Below are 9,458 nucleotides of genomic sequence, written 5' to 3' on the forward strand. Positions count from 1 at the left end.
GATTTTTAACTTTGTATACCCCAGTCCAACACCGACATCTCCAAACCATGACTGGATGGGGAATATTTCATTGGTAACCACTTGGGAAAGTTTTAAGATGACAGATTGTCATGTCACACCACCCATCCTTACCATTTCCCCAGACATTTTTCTGCACCACCACTCCTCCCACCCCAAACAACTCCCAGCCCCCACACCCGACAATTTCTCAATACCTTCACCATCTGCCCTGCATGTGTTTAGGGGCCATTTTCTCTCAAAGTCACAAAGGTCATGCCTGGCTAACTCAGCAAACCAGGAATGCCAGGCGCAAGGAGTGGTCCCTTGAAGACGGACAACAGCATAGCGATGTTAAAGGGGCCATGTCTTGCAGGGATCGGATCACACTCAGCAAAAGAGCATTGGAGTGAAGGGGGTGGGGGGAATTTGCTGCTAGAACCTGCTTTTAAGTTTACAGTCGCCCCCTACATGTGAACTTACAAAGTGCAGCAATCGCAAACAGTGTATCTAAGTATTTAAGAATGTTAATGCCACTGTCGTCTAAATCAGGAGGGTGAAGCACACACACTCTTCAGATTCAGTACTGTTGAAAGCCAATTTAATTCTGGATATTTCAATCCACTACAGGTTGTTCTGGTACAACGCCACAGTTGTGTTTGTCTGCAACCTCGCGCTATAGAAAGTCGCGCTATGGAAAACCACAGTAGAAATAGCGCTGTCGAAGATCATGCTGTGGAAGACCCACTACACCCATTAGCAGAAACGTGGCGTTATGCGAACAATGTCCACAATTCATCAATCGCATTATAGTCAATTCGTGCTGATGAAACGAGCGTTATAGAAGAACTACCCTGTATTTCAAACTCACATTAAGTTGGAGGGAACTTTTCGAAATTTGGAGTTCAAAAATTCATATAAATTGGGTGGGGGTGGTAACGTTTTCAAATCCAAGGATATGACTTAAAAGTTATGTTTTTGAAACATTGATAGTTTGTTTATAAATATCATGTGTGATTTTTAAAAAAAATTTCTAACAGGTTATTTGATTACTCATTAGAGCAGACCCTAGTGATCTCTACTCACATGTTCTCTCTAATTAATATACTTCCAATGTTCATTCCAAACTAAGGCTGATTAACATATCTATAAGGAAAAAAAGCAGGTTCCCTGTCTGTAGATTTGCAAATTATGTAGTTTCCCTCTTCGGAGAGTGGAACTCTGTGCATTGATTCCCTGGTTGATTTACACACAGATGTACGAATTAGGAGCAGGACGGTCCATTAGCTTGCACTGCCATTCAAGAAGGTCAAAACTGGCTAGATTTTAGTCTCAGATCTTCATTCACATTTCGTTCTCCAGTGATTCCTTTGTTAGTCAAAAATCTGTCTACATTTGCCTTAAAATTGTTCAGTGACTTTGTCTCCACCAATGTCTGAAACAGACAGTTCTTCTAATGGCACTCAGACTAAGAATTCCTCATCTTCAGTTTAAATATCTGATCCCTTATTCTTAAATGATGCCCTGGCCATAGACTCTCCCACAAGGGACAATGACCTCTCTGTATCTACACTGTCAAGTCCCCTCAGGATTTAATATGTCTCAGTAAGATGACTTCTCAATAGCTACAGGCCCACACTATAAAAATGATACAGCACAGAAGGGGTTACTTGGCTCATCTCATCCATGCTGACCCAAAGACTCCCTTTCTAATCCCGTTTTCCTCCACATGGCCAGTAGCCCTGTAGCTTACAGAACTTAAGGGGCAGATCCAGTTACATGCGGTCCAACATTTCCTCAAATCTCCCCCGCTATTCCATGTATCAAACAAGTGAACCTTCTCTGAATTGCTTCTAATTCCTTTATGTCCTTACATAATGAGAAACCAAAACAGTCTGCAGTACTCCGGACGTGGGCTCCACCATGCTGTCTAGAACTGCAGAAAAACATCCACATTATAACACACCATTCTCAGAGGGCAAAGTCTCAGAATAAAGGGGCACCAATTTAAGACTGAGATGAGGAGGAAATTCCTCTCTGAGAGTTGAGAGTCTTTGGAACTCTTTGCCACAGAGAGCTGTGGGGGAACGGAGTCCTTGTGTATATTTAAGATAGAGATAAATAGATTCTTGATCGGTCACGGAATCAAGGGTTCTAGGGAAGATTCAGTAAAAGGACATGAGAAATGTTGGATCAGTCGTGATCCTGTTGAATAACGTATCAGGCTTGAGGGGCCGAATGGCCCACTCCTGTTCCTATTTCTCATGGTTTTATTCCCCTTGCAGTAAACATCATTCAATTTGCCTTCCTAATCATTTGCTGCAGCTGCATTCTAATGTATATCAGGACACTCAGATTCCCCAGTGTCTGAAGAGCTCTTCAATCTCTCAGCATTTAAATAAAAACACTGCTTTTCTGTTCTTGCTGCGAAGCTGGACAAATTTACATTATACTCCATCTACCAAATCTTTAGCCATTTACAGAAACGATTTATATTACTTTGCAGATTCCGTATGCACTTTTTTCAACATTTTGCTGTAGCACAGTGACAAAGGCAGAGTAGTAAATCGAACTCCAGGCTAATGTTCTGGTAAAACAGGGAGATGACATTATCACTGGACTGTTATAGAGTCACAGAGATGTACAGCACAGAAACAGACCTTTCGGTCCAAGTCGACCAGATATCCTAACCTAATCCCGTCCCATTTGCCAGCACTTGGCCTATATCCCTCCAAACCCTTCCAATTCATGTACTCATCCAGATGCCTTTTAAATGTTGTAATTATACCAGCCTCCACCACTTCCTCTGGCAGCTCATTCCATACACGCACCACCATCCACATGAAAAAGTAGCCCCTTGGGTCCCTTTTAAATCTTTCCACTTTCACCCTAAACCTATGCCCTCTAGTTCTGGACTCCCCCACCCCAGGGAAAAGCCTTTGTCTATTTACCCTATTAATGCCCTCATGTTTTTAATAACCTCTATAAGGTTTATAAGCTCAGTCCAAAGACCCTGGTAATGTCCTGGAGACTTGGGTTTGAATCTCCCATGGCCAATAGTGGAATTTGAATAATTAAAATCTGAAATTAAGAATCTAATGTTGACCATGAATCCATTGTCAGGAAAACCCACCTGATTCACTAATATCCTTTAGTGAAGAAAATCTGCCATCCTTAACTGGTCTAACTTACGTATGACTCCAGACCCACAGCAATGTGATTGACTCTTAATGGTCCTCAGCGCAATTAGGGATGAGCAATAAATGCTGGTTGAGCTAGTGATAATTAATTCTTTTTAAAAATGGGATCAAATCCCACCATAGCAGATGGTGAGATTTGAATTCAATATAGAATAAATTACTCACCAATAAATGGTGACCATATTATGATCATCAATTGTCATTAAAAACTCAGTTCCTTCATTCATGTTCCTCAGGGTCGAAAATCTTCCATCTCTGCCAAATCTGGCCTAGAGCCTAGACCCACAGCAATATGGAAACTAGAAGGAGGCCATTCAGCCCTCAGACCTGCTGCGACATTCAATATGGGGTCACAGCTGATCGAATTTCGCCTCAAATCCACTCTCACGAATTAATCTCACATCAATGTCATTATCCAGCTTTCCCCACACACCCCTTGATGTATTTAAAATCTGAATGTTTGTCAGTCTCTTGTGATTGGTCTTTGTTACAGACCAGACCAACCCACCCCCCAAATATATTTAGAAGATAGCCTAGGCCCCAACTTCTAATTTTTAATGGCAAACTAAAATTATAAGGGAGTTAGTCAAGCACTTGGTGTGTTCCGGATACAAAACGATTGGATAAAGTACAGGCTTGAAGCAAAACACACTCTCTTCTTACACTACAGTTAAAATACAAACAAAAGAAAGAAGAATTGGAATAACTCTATTGGAAAACTGCCCGGCCATGTTAGAATTTTATAGGTTTCTATAAGATGCCTCCACATTTTCCTAAACTCCTATGAATATAGATCTAACTGAAGCAATGTCTCTTCATAACTCCTGCCATCCCAGAGATTTGATCATAAAACACAGAATAGTGCGGAACAGGAACAGATCCTTCAGCCCAACAGCCATGAAAGAAGAAAGGGAGAAAGAAAGAAGAAAGGGAGAGAGAAAGAAGAATGAAAAAAGAGGCAAGTTTCTTATCTGAGCAAACAGAGAAGAGAGAGAGAGAGAGAAGAGAGAGAAAAAGAGAAAGGGAGAGAGAATTTGAACTTCAGAAGTTGCGAGTTAGTCAGGAAAGGTCAAGTTAACAGGATGGAGATGAAGAGAGAAGGTAATGATATGTACAAATGTGTTAAAGCATTGCCACATTGTGACGCAAAAGATGTCAAAGCCTTCTTTATTTCATTTGAAACATTGGCTAGGCAGATGAAGAGCACTTGTGGGTGATGCTAGTTCAGATGAAGCTGGTATGCAGAGCTAGTGAGGTATTTGCCATGCTGTCAGATGAGGGGGTCTAGAGATTATGCAGATGTTAAACAGGCTATTTTGAGTGCTTATGAATTGGTACCAGAAGTATAGACAGCGGTTCAGAACATAAAGAAGGAACCAGGTCAGACTTATGTTGAGTTCGAAAGAATTAAACAGAGTCATTTAGATAGATGGGTGCGGGCCTTAAAATAGATAAGACCTATGAGGCTCTAAGAGAGATTGTTCTGCTGGAGGAGTTTAAAAACTTACTTCCAGATATTATTAGAATTTATGTGGATGAACAGAAAGTTCAAGCAGTGAGAAGAGCAGCAAAGATGGCAGATGAATATGCATTGGTGCATTTGGCAAAACCTCGCTTCCGGCGAGGGATAGAAATTGGGAGAATACAAAACGAGTAGAGCACACTGGTAATTGTTTACCACAGGTGAAAAAAGAAGCCCAACAGAGTGGAATGGAGGTGAAAGAAATCAGGTATTTTCACTGTAATAGAGTGGGACCCAGAACTGCACAAACTGTGCAGTCTATCTGAATGATGTAGTGATCTTTAGTGAGTCATGAAAAGATCACATGGTACAGTTGGCAGAGCTCTTTGAACGATTAAAAGAATCATAATTGGTAATAAACTTAAAGAAAACAGAACTCACAAAAGCAGAGGTGACATTCTTGGGACATAACATTGGTCATGGAAGGTTGACCCCAAGGAATGCAAAGACAAAGGCCATCAAAGAATATCTATAACTATCCTCGAAGAAAGAAGTGCTTTGATTTTTGGAACTAAGTGGATTCTACCAGACATTTGTTCCAAATTTCAACAGCGGCGTGACACCACTAATAGATTTACTATAGAACACAAAATTTTGGTGGATAGAACAATGCCAGGAGGCATTTGAGAATTTAAAAGCAGTATTAATTACTGCACCAGTTTTAGCGACACCAAATGTTTTGAAACTTCCAAGTTGCAATCGATGCCAGCGATATAGGAGTTGGAGCTTTTCTGCTACAGGAAGAGGATGATGGAATTGAATTTCCTATTGGCTACTTTTCAAAGAAACTCGACACCCACCAGAGAAAATACCCTACCATCGAAAAGGAATAACTGAGTTTGGTACTGGCTGTGCAACATTTTAATGTTTATGTGACGAACAATGTGTCGGAGACAGTTGTGTACACGGATCACAATCCTCTTACATTCTTGGAATGATTTAAAAACAAGAATATGAGACTTTTTCATTGGAGTCTTTAGTTACACACTTTTAATTTACAAATTGTACATGTTGCGGGTTGTAAAAATGTGTTAGCAGACGCGTTATTGCGGATTTAAAGGATAAAAGATAGATAAGATTGAACAGATTCCAATGTTATACATATATATATATATATATATCTGTGCAGAAATTAAAATGAACTTAGATTAATGTCCTATGTATTTCATTGTAATGGGATTAAGAATTGGAAAAGAATGAAACAATCTTTTCATTATGACAGTTCATCTTTTCCTTAATTGGGGAGGTGTTATGAAGTTGAAGGCATGTACTGTACCTTCATGAGAGAGTGAATGGCTGGATAATTGAAAATATGTAACATTTGGCTGTGAAATAGATACCTGGGGTGGTTGCTGTTTTGACAACAATTCGAATTTAACTAATCAATTTAAATTATGCCCCAGGATACTAAAACCCAAATTAGTTTGAATTTATTGTTTTACCAACATTAAACCAATGAGACAATCCAATGTTGGGAGTATAAAAAACAGGTCATCAAGAAAGATGGTCATTGAGAAACACTCCTGGTACTTGGGATTTAGATGTTGTGGCCATTTCAGAGACATAGCTAGAAGAGGGACAGGAATGGTTGTTGCAGATTCTGGGATTTAGATGTTTCAGCAGAGAAGATGGTAAAAGATGGGGGGAGGGGAAGGTGGTTGCATTGTTAATCAAGGTAGTATTACAGCAGCTGAGAGAACATTTGAGGACTCAGCCGCTGAGGTAGTTTGGGCTGAGGTTAGAAACAGGTAAAGAGAGGTCACCCTGTTGGGAGTTTTCTATAGGCCTTTGAATTGTTCCAGGGGTGTAGAGGAAAGGATAGCAAAGATGATTCCCAATAGAACTGAGAGTAACAGGGTAGTTGTTCTGGTGGACTTTAACTTCCCCAATATTGACCGGGAATACTATAGTTCAAGTAGTTTAGATGGGTCAGTTTTTGTTCAATGTGTGCAGGAGGGTTTTCTGACACGGTATGTAGACAGGCCAACAGGGGACGATGGCATATTGGTACTGGGGAATGAATCCAACCAGGAATTAGATTTGGAGGTAGGTGAGCACTTTGGCGATAGTGACCAGAATTTGGTTATGTTTACAATAGCAATGGGCAGGGATAGGTATATATCGCAGGGAAAGAGGTATAACTAGGGGAAAGGCAATTATGATGCGAGTAGGCAAAATTTAGGATGCATAGGATGAGTAAGGAAACTGCAGATGGACACAGTTGAAATATCAAGGTCATTCAAGGAACAGCTACTGTGAGTCCTTGATAAGTATATCGAGAGGAACCTTGATTATCCGAATACCAATTATCCGAAAATCAGATTATCTGAAGGAGATCTCGAGGTCCCGACAGAAACATTACATCAAAGACGTGTTTCCAACAGTGATCACGTCTTTTATTTATAGTGATTAAATAGGCACCGTCTCCAAATGACTGACATCTCGCCATATCTCTCTCCCCACACTTTCCCTGGAATTCTACAGAGGGGTGTACCCTAAAACCCCCTTCCCCAGATAACCTCTCCAACATTGTCCTGTACAGGGAAGTGGTAGAGCCTCTCACAAAGCCTCAGTCAAATGTGTGTGTGGCTGTGTGTGTGTGCTATTTGGAGACTTACCCCACAAAGGCAGCTGCAGAAGTCTTGTTGTTGGTGTATAGTCTGGCTGCCCCAGAGAGGGGGCAGGGATCGATGGGGTTGGGGAGTGGGGTTGGTATTGGATGAGGTTGGGGGAATGGGGCAGGGGGCGGTGTTGGACAGGGATGGGAGGGTGGGCAGGGGGCGGAGTTGGACAGGTCGTTGTTGGACGGGGTCTGGGGGTGGGGGGGCCGGAGTTGGATGAGGGCAGGGTCTCACTCGCTGTAAACTGCTGCAGTCTCCTGAACTATTGATTATCCAAACAAAATAGTGCCCGCCAATCTTGTTTGGATAATCGAGGTTCCCCTGTACCTATCAGGCAGGGAGGTAGTTGTCGAGAGAGGGAGCCATGGTTTATTAAAGAAGTTGAAACTCTTATCAAGAGGAAGAAGGCGGCTTATGGGAGGATGAGGCATGAAGGCTCAGTTAGGGGGCTTGAGACTTATAAGTTAGCCAGAAAAGATCCAAGAGAGACTTAAGAAGAGCCAGGAAGGGGACATGAGAAGTTGTTGGCGGATAGGATCAAGGAAAACCCTAAGGCCTTCCAACGGTATATCAGGAACAAAGGAATGACTAGAGTAAGATTAGGGCCAATCAAAGATTGTAGTGGAAAGTTGCGTGTAGAATCTAAGGACATGGGGAAGTGCTTATTGAATACTTTTTGTCATTATTCACATTGGAACAGGGCAATGTTAGTGAGAATACGGAGATACAGGCTACTAGATTAGATGGGATTGAGATTGACAAAGAGGAGGTTTTAGTAATATTGGAAGATCTGAAAATACGTAAGACCCCTGGGCCGGATGGGATTTATCCTCGGATTCTCTGGGAAGCCAGGGAGGAAATTGCAGAGCCTTTGGTTTCAATCTTTATGTCATCATTGTCAACAGGAATAGTGCCAGAAGACTGAAGGATAGCAAATGTTGTTCCCTTGTTTAAGGAGGAGAGTGGGGACAACCCTGGTAATTATAGGACAGTGAGCCTTACTTCGGTTGTGGGTCAGGTGTTGGAAAAGGTTATAAGAGATAGGATTTATAATCATCTGGAAAGGAGTAAGATGATTAGGGATAGTCAACACGGTTTTGTCAAGGGTAGGTCATGCCTCATTAACCTTAGAGTTCTTCGAGAAGGTGACAAAACAGGTGGATGAAGGTAAAGCAGTTGATATGGTGTATATGCACTTCAGTAAGGTGTTTGATAAGGTTCCACATGTTAGGCTATTGAACAAAATGCAGAGTTTCGGGATTGAAGGTGATTTAGCGGTTTGGATCAGAAATTGGCTCGCTGAAAGAAGACGGAGGGTGATGGTTGATGAAAGTGTTCATCCTGGAGCTCAGTGGTGTGCCACAAGGATCTGTTTTGGGACCAGTACTGTTAGTCATTTTTATAAATGGTCTGGAGATGGGCATGGAAGAATGGGTTAGTAAGGTCGGCAGAGTTGTGGATAGTGCCGAAGGATGTTGTGGGTTACAGAAGGACACAGATAAGATGCAGAGCTGGGCTGAGAAGTGGCAAATGGAGTTTAATGCAGAAAAGTATGAGGGAGTTCAATTCGGAAGAAATAACAGGAATGCAGAGTAGTGGGCTAATTGGAAAATTCCTGGCAGTGTAGATGAACAAAGAGATCTCGGTGTCCAGGTGCATAAATCCATGAAAGTTGCCACCCAGGTTGATAGGATTGTTAAGAAGGGCACATGGTGTGTTGGCATTTATTGGCAGGGGGATTGAGTTTTGGAGCCATGAGGTCATGCTTCAGCTGTACAAGACACTGGTGCGGCCACACTTGGAGTATTGCGTGCAGTTCTGGTCACCGCATTACAGGAAGGATGCGGAAGCTTTGGAAAGGGTTCAGAGGATTTACTAGGATATTGCCTGGTGTGGAAGGGAGGTCTTACAAGGAAAGGCTGCGGGAATGGAGGTTGTTTCCGTTAGAGAGAAGAAGGTTGAGAAGTGATTTAATTGAGACACATAAGATAATCAGAGGGTTGGGTAGGGTGGACAGGGAGAGCCTTTTTCCTCGGATGGTGAAGGCTAACATGAGGGGACATCGCTTTAAATTGAGGGGTGATAGATTTAGGAAGATATCAGGGGTAGTTTCTTCGC

The sequence above is a fragment of the Chiloscyllium plagiosum genome, chromosome 7 (assembly GCF_004010195.1).
Source record: "Chiloscyllium plagiosum isolate BGI_BamShark_2017 chromosome 7, ASM401019v2, whole genome shotgun sequence".
In the NCBI taxonomy this organism is placed as follows: Eukaryota; Metazoa; Chordata; class Chondrichthyes; order Orectolobiformes; family Hemiscylliidae; genus Chiloscyllium; species Chiloscyllium plagiosum.